The sequence below is a fragment of the Hypanus sabinus genome, chromosome 2 (genome assembly GCF_030144855.1).
Source record: "Hypanus sabinus isolate sHypSab1 chromosome 2, sHypSab1.hap1, whole genome shotgun sequence".
NCBI classification, from domain to species: Eukaryota; Metazoa; Chordata; class Chondrichthyes; order Myliobatiformes; family Dasyatidae; genus Hypanus; species Hypanus sabinus.
Genome location: NC_082707.1, coordinates 104,676,735 through 104,695,047, shown reverse-complemented (window position 1 = coordinate 104,695,047; position 18,313 = coordinate 104,676,735).

Below are 18,313 nucleotides of genomic sequence, written 5' to 3'. Positions count from 1 at the left end.
TCGTACACTAACCATATGATTTAGAGTTGTCAGCAACCAATTTTATGAGTGTGCAACCTTTGCTCCAGAAGTTACTTTCAGTAACATTGCCTTCTCTACACAGTGGAACTTTAGGCTTTGCAGAAGTAAACCAAGTCAATGGCTGTTCCACTGCAAATGGTAACAGGTAGGTTACTGAATTCCGCTTGCATTGGAGTATTCCTTGGTACTGAGCACTCTACATGCAATATGTATACAGTTCCAAATCACACTGAATAGTCATGTACGCAAAGTTACCACAGAATGCATTGAATAGAAAGTAATGCATTCAACTCAATGGTGTCTACAGTTCAATTTTGCTGATAACTACTATGTGCTAACATGATGTAAACATTGTTTGTTCACTAACCATATGATTTAGAGTTGTCTGCAACCAATTTTATGAGTGTGCAACCAATGCTCCAGAAGTTACTTTCAGTAACATTGCCTTCTCTACACAGTGGAACTTTAGCCTTTGCAGAAGTAAACCAAGTCAATGGCTGTTCCACTGTAAATGGTAACAGGTAGGTTACTGAATTCAGCTTGCATTGTATTATTCCACGGTACTGAGCACTGTACATGCAATATCTATACAGTTCCAAATCACCCTGAGTAGTTATGCACACAAGGTTACCACAGAATGCATTGAATAGAAAGTAATGCATTCAACTCAATGGTGTGTACAGTTCAATTTTGCTGATAACTACTATGTGCTAACATGATGTAAACATTGTTTGTACACTAAACATATGATTTAGAGTTGTCAGCAACCAATTTTATGAGTGTGCAACCAATGCTCCAGAAGTTACTTTCAGTAACATTGCCTTCTCTACACAGTGGAACTTTAGCCTTTCCAGAAGTAAACAAAGTCAATGGCTGTTCCACTGTAAATGGTAACAGGTAGGTTACTGAATTCAGCTCGCATTATATTATTCCATGGTACTGAGCACTCTACATGCAATATCTATACAGTTCCAAACCACCCAGAGTAGTTATGTACACAACCTTACCACAGAATGCATTGAATAGAAAGTAATGCATTCAACTCAATGGAGTGTACAGTTCTATTTAGCTGATAACTACTATGTGCTAACATGATGTAAACGATGTTAGCACACTAACCATATGATTTAGAGTTCTCTGCAACCAATTTTATGAGTGTGCATCCTATGCTCCAGAAGTTACTTTCAGTAAGATTGCCTTCTGTACACAGTGGAACTTTAGCCTTTGCAGAAGTAAACCAAGTCAATGGCTGTTCCACTGTAAATGGTAACAGGTAGGTTACTGAATTCAGCTTGCATTGTATTATTCCATGGTACTGAGCACGGTACATGCAATATCTATACAGTTCCAAATCACCCTAAGTAGTTATGTACACAAGGTTACCACAGAATGCATTGAATAGAAAGTAATGCATTCAACTCAATGGTGTGTACAGTTCAATTTTGCTGATAACTACTATGTGCTAACATGATGTAAACATTGTTTGTACACTAACCATATGATTTAGAGTTGTCAGCAACCAATTTTATGAGTGTGCAACCAATGCTCCAGAAGTGACTTTCAGTAACATTGCCTTCTCTACACAGTGGAACTTTAGCCTTTGCAGAAGTAAACCAAGTCAATGGCTGTTCCACTGTAAATGGTAACAGGTAGGTTACTGAGTTCAGCTTGCATTATATTATTCCATGGTACTGAGCACTCTACATGCAATATCTATACAGTTCCAAACCACCCAGAGTAGTTATGTATACAACCTTACCACAGAATGCATTGAATTGAAAGTAATGCATTCAACTCAATGGAGTGTACAGTTGTATTTAGCTGATAACTACTATGTGCTAACATGATGTAAACGATGTTAGCACACTAACCATATGATTTGGACTTGTCTGCAACCAATTTTATGAGTGTGCTACCTATGCTCCAGAAGTTACTTTCAGTAACATTACCTTTTCTACACAGTGGAACTTTAGCCTTTACAGAAGTCAACCAAGTCAATGGCTGTTCCACTGTAAATGGTAACAAGTAGGTTACTAAAATCAGCTTGCATTGGAGTATTCCATGGGACTCAGCACTCTACATGCAATTTCTATACAGTTCCAGATCACACTGAATAGTCATGTACACAGCGTTACCACAGAATGCATTGAATAGAAAGTAACGCATTCAACTCAATGGTGTGTACAGTTCAATTTTGCTGATAACTACTATTTGCTAACATGAGGTAAACATTGTTTGTACACTAACCATATGATTTAGAGTTGTCAGCAACCAATTTTATGAGTGTGCAACCAATGCTACAGAAGTTACTTTCAGTAACATTGCCTTCTCTACACAGTGGAACTTTAGCCTTTGCAGAAGTAAACCAAGTCAATGGCTGTTCCACTGTAAATGGTAACAGGTAGGTTACTGAATTCAGCTTCCATTGTATTATTCCATGGTACTGAGCACTGTACATGCAATATCTATACAGTTCCAAATCACCCTGAGTAGTTATGCACACAAGGTTACCACAGAATGCATTGAATAGAAAGTAATGCATTCAACTCAATGGTGTGTACAGTTCAATTTTGCTGATAACTACTATGTGCTAACATGATGTAAACATTGTTTGTACACTAAACATATGATTTAGAGTTGTCAGCAACCAATTTTATGAGTGTGCAACCTATGCTCCAGAAGTGACTTTCAGTAACATTGCCTTCTCTACACAGTGGAACTTTAGCCTTTGCAGAAGTAAACCAAGCCAATGGCTGTTCCACTGTAAATGGTAACAGGTAGGTTACTGAATTCAGCTTGCATTGGAGTATTCCATGGTACTGAGCACTCTACATGCAATATCTATACAGTTCCAAACCACCCAGAGTAGTTATGTACACAACCTTACCACAGAATGCATTGAATAGAAAGTCATGCATTCAACTCAATGGAGTGTACAGTTGTATTTAGCTGATAACTACTATGTGCTAACATGATGTAAACGATGTTAGCACACTAACCATATGATTTGGACTTGTCTGCAACCAATTTTATGAGTGTGCTTCCTATGCTCCAGAAGTTACTTTCAGTAACATTACCTTCTCTACACAGTGGAACTTTAGCCTTTGCAGAAGTAAACCAAGTCAATGGCTGTTCCACTGTAAATGGTAACAGGTAGGTTACTGAGTTCAGCTTGCATTATATTATTCCATGGTACTGAGCACTCTACATGCAATATCTATACAGTTCCAAACCACCCAGAGTAGTTATGTATACAACCTTACCACAGAATGCATTGAATAGAAAGTAATGCATTCAACTCAATGGAGTGTACAGTTGTATTTAGCTGATAACTACTATGTGCTAACATGATGTAAACGATGTTAGCACACTAACCATATGATTTGGACTTGTCTGCAACCAATTTTATGAGTGTGCTACCTATGCTCCAGAAGTTACTTTCAGTAACATTACCTTTTCTACACAGTGGAACTTTAGCCTTTACAGAAGTCAACCAAGTCAATGGCTGTTCCACTGTAAATGGTAACAAGTAGGTTACTAAAATCAGCTTGCATTGGAGTATTCCATGGTACTAAGCACTCTACATGCAATATCTATACAGTTCCAAATCACACTGAATAGTCATGCACACAAGGTTACCACAGAATGCATTGAATAGAAAGTAATGCATTCAACTCAATGGTGTGTACAGTTCAATTTTGCTGATAACTACTATGTGCTAACATGAAGTAAACATTGTTTGTACACTAACCATATGATTTAGAGTTGTCAGCAACCAATTTTATGAGTGTGCAACCTATGCTCCAGAAGTTACTTTCAGTAACATTGCCTTCTCTACACAGTGGAACTTTAGCCTTTGCAGAAGTAAACCAAGTCAATGGCTGTTCCACTGTAAATGGTAACAGGTAGGTTACTGAATTCAGCTTGCTTTGGATTATTCCATGGTACTGAGCACGGTACATTCAATATCTATACAGTTCCAAATCACCCTTAGTTATGTACACAAGGTTACCACAGAATGCATTGAATAGAAAGTAAAGCATTCAACTCAATGGTGTCTACAGTTCAATTTTGCTGATAACTACTATGTGCTAACATCATGTAAGCATTGTTCGTACACTAACCATATGATTTAGAGTTGTCAGCAACCAATTTTATGAGTGTGCAACCTTTGCTCCAGAAGTTACTTTCAGTAACATTGCCTTCTCTACACAGTGGAACTTTAGGCTTTGCAGAAGTAAACCAAGTCAATGGCTGTTCCACTGCAAATGGTAACAGGTAGGTTACTGAATTCCGCTTGCATTGGAGTATTCCTTGGTACTGAGCACTCTACATGCAATATGTATACAGTTCCAAATCACACTGAATAGTCATGTACGCAAAGTTACCACAGAATGCATTGAATAGAAAGTAATGCATTCAACTCAATGGTGTCTACAGTTCAATTTTGCTGATAACTACTATGTGCTAACATGATGTAAACGATGTTAGCACACTAACCATATGATTTGGACTTGTCTGCAACCAATTTTATGAGTGTGCTTCCTATGCTCCAGAAGTTACTTTCAGTAACATTACCTTTTCTACACAGTGGAACTTTAGCCTTTGCAGAAGTAAACCAAGTCAATGGCTGTTCCACTGTAAATGGTAACAAGTAGGTTACTAAAATCAGCTTGCATTGGAGTATTCCATGGTACTAAGCACTCTACATGCAATATCTATACAGTTCCAAATCACACTGAATAGTCATGTACACAACGTTACCACAGAATGCATTGAATAGAAAGTAATGCATTCAACTCAATGGTGTGTACAGTTCAATTTTGCTGATAACTACTATGTGCTAACATGAAGTAAACATTGTTTGTACACTAACCATATGATTTAGAGTTGTCAGCAACCAATTTTATGACTGTGCAACCTATGCTCCAGAAGTTACTTTCAGTAACATTGCCTTCTCTACACAGTGGAACTTTAGCCTTTGCAGAAGTAAACCAAGTCAATGGGTGTTCCACTGCAAATGGTAACAGGTAGGTTACTGAATTCCGCTTGCATTGGAGTATTCCTTGGTACTGAGCACTCTACATGCAATATGTATACAGTTCCAAATCACACTGAATAGTCAGGTACGCAAAGTTACCACAGAATGCATTGAATAGAAAGTAATGCATTCAACTCAATGGTGTCTACAGTTCAATTTTGCTGATAACTACTATGTGCTAACATGATGTAAACATTGTTTGTTCACTAACCATATGATTTAGAGTTGTCTGCAACCAATTTTATGAGTGTGCAACCAATGCTCCAGAAGTTACTTTCAGTAACATTGCCTTCTCTACACAGTGGAACTTTAGCCTTTCCAGAAGTAAACCAAGTCAATGGCTGTTCCACTGTAAATGGTAACAGGTAGGTTACTGAATTCAGCTTGCATTGTATTATTCCACGGTACTGAGCACTGTACATGCAATATCTATACAGTTCCAAATCACCCTGAGTAGTTATGCACACAAGGTTACCACAAAATGCATTGAATAGAAAGTAATGCATTCAACTCAATGGTGTGTACAGTTCAATTTTGCTGATAACTACTATGTGCTATCATGATGTAAACATTGTTTGTTCACTAACCATATGATTTAGAGTTGTCAGCAACCAATTTTATGACTGTGCAACCAATGCTCCAGAAGTTACTTTCAGTAACATTGCCTTCTCTACACAGTGGAACTTTAGCCTTTACAGAAGTCAACCAAGTCAATGGCTGTTCCACTGTAAATGGTAACAAGTAGGTTACTGAAATCAGCTTGCATTGGAGTATTCCATGGGACTCAGCACTCTACATGCAATATCTATACAGTTCCAAATCACACTGAATAGTCATGTACACAATGTTACCACAGAATGCATTGAATAGAAAGTAATGCATTCAACTCAATGGTGTGTACAGTTCAATTTTGCTGATAACTACTATGTGCTAACATGATGTAAACATTGTTTGTACACTAACCATATGATTTAGAGTTGTCAGCAACCAATTTTATGACTGTGCAACCTTTGCCCCAGAAGTTACTTTCAGTAATATTGCCTTCTGTACACAGTGGAACTTTAGCCTTTGCAGAAGTAAACCAAGTCAATGGCTGTTCCACTGTAAATGGTAACAGGTAGGTTACTGAATTCAGCTTGCATTGTATTATTCCATGGTACTGAGCACGGTACATGCAATATCTATACAGTTCCAAATCACCCTAAGTAGTTATGTACACAAGGTTACCACAGAATGCATTGAATAGAAAGTAATGCATTCAACTCAATGGTGTCTACAGTTCAATTTTGCTGATAACTACTATGTGCTAACATGATGTATACATTGTTTGTACACTATCCATATGATTTAGAGTTGTCTGCAACCAATTTTATGAGTGTGCATCCTATGCTCCAGAAGTTACTTGCAGTAAGATTGCCTTCTGTACACAATGGAACTTTAGCCTTTGCAGAAGTAAACCAAGTCAAAGGCTGTTCCACTGTAAATGGTAACAGGTAGGTTACTGAATTCCGCTTGCATTGGAGTATTCCATGGTACTGAGCACTCTACATGCAATATCTATACAGTTCCAAATCACACTGAATAGTCATGTACGCAAAGTTACCACAGAATGCATTGAATAGAAAGTAATGCATTCAACTCAATGGTGTCTACAGTTCAATTTTGCTGATAACTACTATGTGCTAACATGATGTAAACATTGTTTGTACACTAACCATATGATTTAGAGTTGTCAGCAACCAATTTTATGAGTGTGCAACCAATGCTCCAGAAGTTACTTTCAGTAACATTGCCTTCTCTACACAGTGGAACTTTAGCCTTTGCAGAAGTAAACCAAGTCAATGTCTGTTCCAATTCAACTCAATGGTGTGTACAGTTCAATTTTGCTGATAACTACTAAGTGCTATCATGATGTAAATGATGTTAGCACACTAACCATATGATTTGGACTTGTCTGCAACCAATTTTATGAGTGTGCTACCTATGCTCCAGAAGTTACTTTCAGTAACATTACCTTTTCTACACAGTGGAACTTTAGCCTTTGCAGAAGTAAACCAAGTCAATGTCTGTTCCACTGTAAATGGTAACAGGTAGGTTACTGAATTCAGCTTGCATTGGAGTATTCCATGGTACTGAGCACGGTACATGCCATATCTATACAGTTCCAAATCATCCTAAGTAGTTATGCACACAAGGTTACCACAGAATGCATTGAATAGAAAGTAATGCATTCAACTCAATGGTGTGTACAGTTCAATTTTGCTGATAACTACTATGTGCTAACATGATGTAAACATTGTTTGTACACTAACCATATGATTTAGAGTTGTCAGCAACCAATTTTATGAGTGTGCAACCTATGCTCCAGAAGTTACTTTCAGTAACATTGCCTTCTCTACACAGTGGAACTTTAGCCTTGGCAGAAGTAAACCAAGTCAATGGCTGTTCCACTGTAAATGGTAACAGGTAGGTTACTGAATTCAGCTTGCATTATATTATTCCATGGTACTGAGCACTCTACATGCAATATCTATACAGTTCCAAATCAACCTGAGTAGTCATGTACACAAAGTTACAACAGAATAAATTGAATATGAAGTAATGCATTCAACTCAATGGAGTGTCCAGTTCAATTTTGCTGATAACAACTAGGTGCTAACATGATGTAAACATTGTTAGTACACTAACCATATGATTTAGAGTTGTCTGCAACCAATTTTATGAGTGTGCTACCTATGCTCCAGAAGTTACTTTCAGTAACATTACCTTTTCTACACAGTGGAACTTTAGCCTTTGCAGAAGTAAACCAAGTCAATGTCTGTTCCACTGTAAATGGTAACAGGTAGGTTACTGAATTCAGCTTGCATTGTATTATTCCATGGTACTGAGCACTGTACATGCAATATCTATACAGTTCCAAATCACCCTGAGTAGTTATGCACACAAGGTTACCACAGAATGCATTGAATAGAAAGTAATGCATTCAACTCAATGGTGTGTACAGTTCAATTTTGCTGATAACTACTATGTGCTAACATGAAGTAAACATTGTTTGTACACTAACCATATGATTTAGAGTTGTCAGCAACCAATTTTATGAGTGTGCAACCTATGCTCCAGAAGTTACTTTCAGTAACATTGCCTTCTCTACACAGTGGAACTTTAGCCTTTGCAGAAGTAAACCAAGTCAATGGCTGTTCCACTGTAAATGGTAACAGGTAGGTTACTGAATTCAGCTTGCATTGGAGTATTCCATGGTACTGAGCACTCTACATGCAATATCTATACAGTTCCATATCACCCTGAGTAGTCATGTACACAAAGTTACAACAGAATCAATTGAATATGAAGTAATGCATTCAACTCAATGGAGTGTACAGTTCAATTTTGCTTATAGCTACTATGTGCTAACATGATGTAAACATTGTTTGTACACTAACCATATGATTTAGAGTTGTCAGCAACCAATTTTATGAGTGTGCAACCTATGCTCCAGAAGTTACTTTCAGTAACATTGCCTTCTCTACACAGTGGAACTTTAGCCTTTGCAGAAGTAAACCAAGTCAATGGCTGTTCCACTGCAAATGGTAACAGGTAGGTTACTGAATTCCGCTTGCATTGGAGTATTCCATGGTACTGAGCACTCTACATGCAATATCTATACAGTTCCATATCACCCTGAGTAGTCATGTACACAAAGTTACAACAGAATCAATTGAATATGAAGTAATGCATTCAACTCAATGGAGTGTACAGTTCAATTTTGCTGATAACTACTATGTGCTAACATGATGTAAACGATGTTAGCGCACTAACCATATGATTTGGACTTGTCTGCAACCAATTTTATGAGTGTGCTACCTATGCTCCAGAAGTTACTTTCAGTAACATTACCTTTTCTACACAGTGGAACTTTAGCCTTTGCAGAAGTAAACCAAGTCAATGTCTGTTCCACTGCAAATGGTAACAGGTAGGTTACTGAATTCCGCTTGCAATGGAGTATTCCATGGTACTGAGCACTCTACATGCAATACCTATACAGTTCCAAATCACCCTGAGTAGTTAGGCACACAAGGTTACCACAGAATGCATTGAATAGAAACTAATGCATTCAACTCAATGGTGTGTACAGTTCAATTTTGCTTATAGCTACTATGTGCTAACATGATGTAAACATTGTTTGTACACTAACCATATGATTTAGAGTTGTCAGCAACCAATTTTATGAGTGTGCAACCTTTGCTCCAGAAGTTACTTTCAGTAACATTGCCTTCTCTACACAGTGGAACTTTAGCCTTTGCAGAAGTAAACCAAGTCAATGGCTGTTCCACTGCACATGGTAACAGGTAGGTTACTGAATTCCGCTTGCATTGGAGTATTCCATGGTACTGAGCACTCTACATGCAATATCTATACAGTTCCAAATCACACTGAATAGTCATGTACGCAAAGTTACCACAGAATGCATTGAACAGAAAGTAATGCATTCAACTCAATGGTGTGTACAGTTCAATTTTGCTGATAACTACTATGTGCTAACATGATGTAAACATTGTTTGTACACTAACCACATGATTTAGAGTTGTCAGCAACCAATTTTATGAGTCTGCAACCTATGCTCCAGAAGTTACTTTCAGTAACATTGCCTTCTCTACACAGTGGAACTTTAGCCTTTGCAGAAGTAAACCAAGTCAATGGCTGTTCCACTGTAAATGGTAACAGGTAGGTTACTGAATTCAGCTTGCATTATATTATTCCATGGTACTGAGCACTCTACATGCAATATCTATACAGTTCCAAATCAACCTGAGTAGTCATGTACACAAAGTTACAACAGAATAAATTGAATATGAAGTAATGCATTCAACTCAATCGAGTGTCCAGTTCAATTTTGCTGATAACAACTAGGTGCTAACATGATGTAAACATTGTTAGTACACTAACCATATGATTTAGAGTTGTCTGCAACCAATTTTATGAGTGTGCTACCTATGCTCCAGAAGTTACTTTCAGTAACATTACCTTTTCTACACAGTGGAACTTTAGCCTTTGCAGAAGTAAACCAAGTCAATGGCTGTTCCACTGTAAATGGTAACGGGTAGGTTACTGAATTCAGCTTGCATTGTATTATTCCATGGTACTGAGCACGGTACATGCCATATCTATACAGTTCCAAATCATCCTAAGTAGTTATGTACACAAGGTTACCACTGAATGCATTGAATAGAAAGTGATGCATTCAACTCCATGGTGTGTACAGTTCAATTTTGCTGATAACTACTATGTGCTAACATGATGTAAATGATGTTAGCACACTAACCATATGATTTGGACTTGTCTGCAACCAATTTTATGAGTGTGCTACCTATGCTCCAGAAGTTACTTTCAGTAACATTACCTTTTCTACACAGTGGAACTTTAGCCTTTGCAGAAGTAAACCAAGTCAATGTCTGTTCCACTGTAAATGGTAACAGGTAGGTTACTGAATTCAGCTTGCATTGTATAATTCCATGGTACTGAGCACTGTACATGCAATATCTATACAGTTCCAAATCACCCTGAGTAGTTATGCACACAAGGTTACCACAGAATGCATTGAATAGAAAGTAATGCATTCAACTCAATGGTGTGTACAGTTCAATTTTGCTGTTAACTAATATGTGCTAACATGAAGTAAACATTGTTTGTACACTAACCATATGATTTAGAGTTGTCAGCAACCAATTTTATGAGTGTGCAACCTATGCTCCAGAAGTTACTTTCAGTAACATTGCCTTCTCTACACAGTGGAACTTTAGCCTTTGCAGAAGTAAACCAAGTCAATGGCTGTTCCACTGTAAATGGTAACAGGTAGGTTACTGAATTCAGCTTGCATTGGAGTATTCCATGGTACTGAGCACTCTACATGCAATATCTATACAGTTCCATATCACCCTGAGTAGTCATGTACACAAAGTTACAACAGAATCAATTGAATATGAAGTAATGCATTCAACTCAATGGAGTGTACAGTTCAATTTTGCTTATAGCTACTATGTGCTAACATGATGTAAACACTGTTTGTACACTAACCATATGATTTAGAGTTGTCAGCAACCAATTTTATGAGTGTGCAACCTATGCTCCAGAAGTTACTTTCAGTAACATTGCCTTCTCTAGACAGTGGAACTTTAGCCTTTGCAGAAGTAAACCAAGTCAATGGCTGTTCCACTGCAAATGGTAACAGGTAGGTTACTGAATTCCGCTTGCATTGGAGTATTCCATGGTACTGAGCACTCTACATGCAATATCTATACAGTTCCATATCACCCTGAGTAGTCATGTACACAAAGTTACAACAGAATCAATTGAATATGAAGTAATGCATTCAACTCAATGGAGTGTACAGTTCAATTTTGCTGATAACTACTATGTGCTAACATGATGTAAACGATGTTAGCGCACTAACCATATGATTTGGACTTGTCTGCAACCAATTTTATGAGTGTGCTACCTATGCTCCAGAAGTTACTTTCAGTAACATTACCTTTTCTACACAGTGGAACTTTAGCCTTTGCAGAAGTAAACCAAGTCAATGTCTGTTCCACTGCAAATGGTAACAGGTAGGTTACTGAATTCCGCTTGCATTGGAGTATTCCATGGTACTGAGCACTCTACATGCAATACCTATACAGTTCCAAATCACCCTGAGTAGTTAGGCACACAAGGTTACCACAGAATGCATTGAATAGAAACTAATGCATTCAACTCAATGGTGTGTACAGTTCAATTTTGCTTATAGCTACTATGTGCTAACATGATGTAAACATTGTTTCTACACTAACCATATGATTTAGAGTTGTCAGCAACCAATTTTATGAGTGTGCAACCTTTGCTCCAGAAGTTACTTTCAGTAACATTGCCTTCTCTACACAGTGGAACTTTAGCCTTTGCAGAAGTAAACCAAGTCAATGGCTGTTCCACTGCACATGGTAACAGGTAGGTTACTGAATTCCGCTTGCATTGGAGTATTCCATGGTACCGAGCACTCTACATGCAATATCTATACAGTTCCAAATCACACTGAATAGTCATGTACGCAAAGTTACCACAGAATGCATTGAACAGAAAGTAATGCATTCAACTCAATGGTGTGTACAGTTCAATTTTGCTGATAACTACTATGTGCTAACATGATGTAAACATTGTTTGTACACTAACCACATGATTTAGAGTTGTCAGCAGCCAATTTTATGAGTGTGCAACCTATGCTCCAGAAGTTACTTTCAGTAACATTGCCTTCTCTACACAGTGGAACTTTAGCCTTTGCAGAAGTAGACCAAGTCAATGGCTGTTCCACTGTAAATGGTAACAGGTAGGTTACTGAATTCAGCTTGCATTATATTATTCCATGGTACTGAGCACTCTACATGCAATATCTATACAGTTCCAAATCAACCTGAGTAGTCATGTACACAAAGTTACAACAGAATAAATTGAATATGAAGTAATGCATTCAACTCAATGGAGTGTCCAGTTCAATTTTGCTGATAACAACTAGGTGCTAACATGATGTAAACATTGTTAGTACACTAACCATATGATTTAGAGTTGTCTGCAACCAATTTTATGAGTGTGCTACCTATGCTCCAGAAGTTACTTTCAGTAACATTACCTTTTCTACACAGTGGAACTTTAGCCTTTGCAGAAGTAAACCAAGTCAATGTCTGTTCCACTGTAAATGGTAACAGGTAGGTTACTGAATTCAGCTTGCATTATATTATTCCATGGTACTGAGCACTCTACATGCAATATCTATACAGTTCCAAATCACCCTGAGTAGTCATGTTCACAAAGTTACAACAGAATAAATTGAATATGAAGTAATGCATTCAACTCAATGGAGTGTCCAGTTCAATTTTGCTGATAACAACTAGGTGCTAACATGATGTAAACATTGTTAGTACACTAACCATATGATTTAGAGTTGTCTGCAACCAATTTTATGAGTGTGCTACCTATGCTCCAGAAGTTACTTTCAGTAACATTACCTTTTCTACACAGTGGAACTTTAGCCTTTGCAGAAGTAAACCAAGTCAATGTCTGTTCCACTGCAAATGGTAACAGGTAGGTTACTGAATTCCGCTTGCATTGGAGTATTCCATGGTACTGAGCACTCTACATGCAATACCTATACAGTTCCAAATCACCCTGAGTAGTTAGGCACACAAGGTTACCACAGAATGCATTGAATAGAAACTAATGCATTCAACTCAATGGTGTGTACAGTTCAATTTTGCTTATAGCTACTATGTGCTAACATGATGTAAACATTGTTTCTACACTAACCATATGATTTAGAGTTGTCAGCAACCAATTTTATGAGTGTGCAACCTTTGCTCCAGAAGTTACTTTCAGTAACATTGCCTTCTCTACACAGTGGAACTTTAGCCTTTGCAGAAGTAAACCAAGTCAATGGCTGTTCCACTGCACATGGTAACAGGTAGGTTACTGAATTCCGCTTGCATTGGAGTATTCCATGGTACCGAGCACTCTACATGCAATATCTATACAGTTCCAAATCACACTGAATAGTCATGTACGCAAAGTTACCACAGAATGCATTGAACAGAAAGTAATGCATTCAACTCAATGGTGTGTACAGTTCAATTTTGCTGATAACTACTATGTGCTAACATGATGTAAACATTGTTTGTACACTAACCACATGATTTAGAGTTGTCAGCAGCCAATTTTATGAGTGTGCAACCTATGCTCCAGAAGTTACTTTCAGTAACATTGCCTTCTCTACACAGTGGAACTTTAGCCTTTGCAGAAGTAGACCAAGTCAATGGCTGTTCCACTGTAAATGGTAACAGGTAGGTTACTGAATTCAGCTTGCATTATATTATTCCATGGTACTGAGCACTCTACATGCAATATCTATACAGTTCCAAATCAACCTGAGTAGTCATGTACACAAAGTTACAACAGAATAAATTGAATATGAAGTAATGCATTCAACTCAATGGAGTGTCCAGTTCAATTTTGCTGATAACAACTAGGTGCTAACATGATGTAAACATTGTTAGTACACTAACCATATGATTTAGAGTTGTCTGCAACCAATTTTATGAGTGTGCTACCTATGCTCCAGAAGTTACTTTCAGTAACATTACCTTTTCTACACAGTGGAACTTTAGCCTTTGCAGAAGTAAACCAAGTCAATGTCTGTTCCACTGTAAATGGTAACAGGTAGGTTACTGAATTCAGCTTGCATTATATTATTCCATGGTACTGAGCACTCTACATGCAATATCTATACAGTTCCAAATCACCCTGAGTAGTCATGTTCACAAAGTTACAACAGAATAAATTGAATATGAAGTAATGCATTCAACTCAATGGAGTGTCCAGTTCAATTTTGCTGATAACAACTAGGTGCTAACATGATGTAAACATTGTTAGTACACTAACCATATGATTTAGAGTTGTCTGCAACCAATTTTATGAGTGTGCTACCTATGCTCCAGAAGTTACTTTCAGTAACATTACCTTTTCTACACAGTGGAACTTTAGCCTTTGCAGAAGTAAACCAAGTCAATGTCTGTTCCACTGTAAATGGTAACAGGTAGGTTACTGAATTCAGCTTGCATTGTATAATTCCATGGTACTGAGCACTGTACATGCAATATCTATACAGTTCCAAATCACCCTGAGTAGTTATGCACACAAGGTTACCACAGAATGCATTGAATAGAAAGTAATGCATTCAACTCAATGGTGTGTACAGTTCAATTTTGCTGATAACTACTATGTGCTAACATGAAGTAAACATTGTTTGTACACTAACCATATGATTTAGAGTTGTCAGCAACCAATTTTATGAGTGTGCAACCTATGCTCCAGAAGTTACTTTCAGTAACATTGCCTTCTCTACACAGTGGAACTTTAGCCTTTGCAGAAGTAAACCAAGTCAATGGCTGTTCCACTGTAAATGGTAACAGGTAGGTTACTGAATTCAGCTTGCATTGGAGTATTCCATGGTACTGAGCACTCTACATGCAATATCTATACAGTTCCAAATCATCCTAAGTAGTTATGTACACAAGGTTACCACAGAATGCATTGAATAGAAAGTGATGCATTCAACTCAATGGTGTGTACAGTTCAATTTTGCTGATAACTACTATGTGCTAACATGATGTAAATGATGTTAGCACACTAACCATATGATTTGGACTTGTCTGCAACCAATTTTATGAGTGTGCTACCTATGCTCCAGAAGTTACTTTCAGTAACATTACCTTTTCTACACAGTGGAACTTTAGCCTTTGCAGAAGTAAACCAAGTCAATGGCTGTTCCACTGTAAATGGTAACAGGTAGGTTACTGAATTCAGCTTGCATTGTATTATTCCATGGTACTGAGCACGGTACATGCCATATCTATACAGTTCCAAATCATCCTAAGTAGTTATGTACACAAGGTTACCACTGAATGCATTGAATAGAAAGTGATGCATTCAACTCAATGGTGTGTACAGTTCAATTTTGCTGATAACTACTATGTGCTAACATGATGTAAATGATGTTAGCACACTAACCATCTGATTTGGACTTGTCTGCAACCAATTTTATGAGTGTGCTACCTATGCTCCAGAAGTTACTTTCAGTAACATTACCTTTTCTACACAGTGGAACTTCAGCCTTTGCAGAAGTAAACCAAGTCAATGTCTGTTCCACTGTAAATGGTAACAGGTAGGTTACTGAAATCAGCTTGCATTATATTATTCCATGGTACTGAGCACTCTACATGCAATATCTATACAGTTCCAAATCACCCTGAGTAGTCATGTTCACAAAGTTACAACAGAATAAATTGAATATGAAGTAATGCATTCAACTCAATGGAGTGTCCAGTTCAATTTTGCTGATAACAACTAGGTGCTAACATGATGTAAACATTGTTAGTACACTAACCATATGATTTAGAGTTGTCTGCAACCAATTTTATGAGTGTGCTACCTATGCTCCAGAAGTTACTTTCAGTAACATTACCTTTTCTACACAGTGCAACTTTAGCCTTTGCAGAAGTAAACCAAGTCAATGTCTGTTCCACTGTAAATGGTAACAGGTAGGTTACTGAATTCAGCTTGCATTGTATAATTCCATGGTACTGAGCACTGTACATGCAATATCTATACAGTTCCAAATCACCCTGAGTAGTTATGCACACAAGGTTACCACAGAATGCATTGAATAGATAGTAATGCATTCAACTCAATGGTGTGTACAGTTCAATTTTGCTGATAACTACTATGTGCTAACATGAAGTAAACATTGTTTGTACACTAACCATATGATTTAGAGTTGTCAGCAACCAATTTTATGAGTGTGCAACCTATGCTCCAGAAGTTACTTTCAGTAACATTGCCTTCTCTACACAGTGGAACTTTAGCCTTTGCAGAAGTAAACCAAGTCAATGGCTGTTCCACTGTAAATGGTAACAGGTAGGTTACTGAATTCAGCTTGCATTGGAGTATTCCATGGTACTGAGCACTCTACATGCAATATCTATACAGTTCCATATCACCCTGAGTAGTCATGTACACAAAGTTACAACAGAATCAATTGAATATGAAGTAATGCATTCAACTCAATGGAGTGTACAGTTCAATTTTGCTGATAACTACTATGTGCTAACATGATGTAAACGATGTTAGCACACTAACCATATGATTTGGACTTGTCTGCAACCAATTTTATGAGTGTGCAACCTATGCTCCAGAAGTTACTTTCAGTAACATTACATTTTCTACACAGTGGAACTTTAGCCTTTGCAGAAGTAAACCAAGTCAATGTCTGTTCCACTGCAAATGCTAACAGGTAGGTTACTGAATTCCGCTTACTTTGGAGTATTCCATGGTACTGAGCACTCTACATGCAATATCTATACAGTTCCAAATCACCCTGAGTAGTTAGGCACACAAGGTTACCACAGAATGCATTGAATAGAAAGTAATGCATTCAACTCAATGGTGTGTACAGTTCAATTTTGCTTATAGCTACTATGTGCTAACATGATGTAAACATTGTTTGTACACTAACCATATGATTTAGAGTTGTCAGCAACCAATTTTATGAGTGTGCAACCTTTGCTCCAGAAGTTACTTTCAGTAACATTGCCTTCTCTACACAGTGGAACTTTAGCCTTTGCAGAAGTAAACCAAGTCAATGGCTGTTCCACTGCAAATGGTAACAGGTAGGTTACTGAATTCCGCTTGCATTGGAGTATTCCATGGTACTGAGCACTCTACATGCAATATCTATACAGTTCCATATCACCCTGAGTAGTCATGTACACAAAGTTACAACAGAATCAATTGAATATGAAGTAATGCATTCAACTCAATGGAGTGTACAGTTCAATTTTGCTGATAACTACTATGTGCTAACATGATGTAAACGATGTTAGCACACTAACCATATGATTTGGACTTGTCTGCAACCAATTTTATGAGTGTGCTACCTATGCTCCAGAAGTTACTTTCAGTAACATTACCTTTTCTACACAGTGGAACTTTAGCCTTTGCAGAAGTAAACCAAGTCAATGTCTGTTCCACTGCAAATGGTAACAGGTAGGTTACTGAATTCCGCTTGCATTGGAGTATTCCATGGTACTGAGCACTCTACATGCAATATCTATACAGTTCCAAATCACCCTGAGTAGTTAGGCACACAAGGTTACCACAGAATGCATTGAATAGAAAGTAATGCATTCAACTCAATGGTGTGTACAGTTCAATTTTGCTTATAGCTACTATGTGCTAACATGATGTAAACATTGTTTGTACACTAACCATATGATTTAGAGTTGTCAGCAACCAATTTTATGAGTGTGCAACCTTTGCTCCAGAAGTTACTTTCAGTAACATTGCCTTCTCTATACAGTGGAACTTTAGCCTTTGCAGAAGTAAACCAAGTCAATGGCTGTTCCACTGCAAATGGTAACAGGTAGGTTACTGAATTCCGCTTGCATTGGAGTATTCCATGGTACTGAGCACTCTACATGCAATATCTATACAGTTCCAAATCACACTGAATAGTCATGTACGCAAAGTTACCACAGAATGCATTGAACAGAAAGTAATGCATTCAACTCAATGGTGTGTACAGCTCAATTTTGCTGATAACTACTATGTGCTAACATGAAGTAAACATTGTTTCTACACTACCCATATGATTTAGAGTTGTCAGCAACCAATTTTATG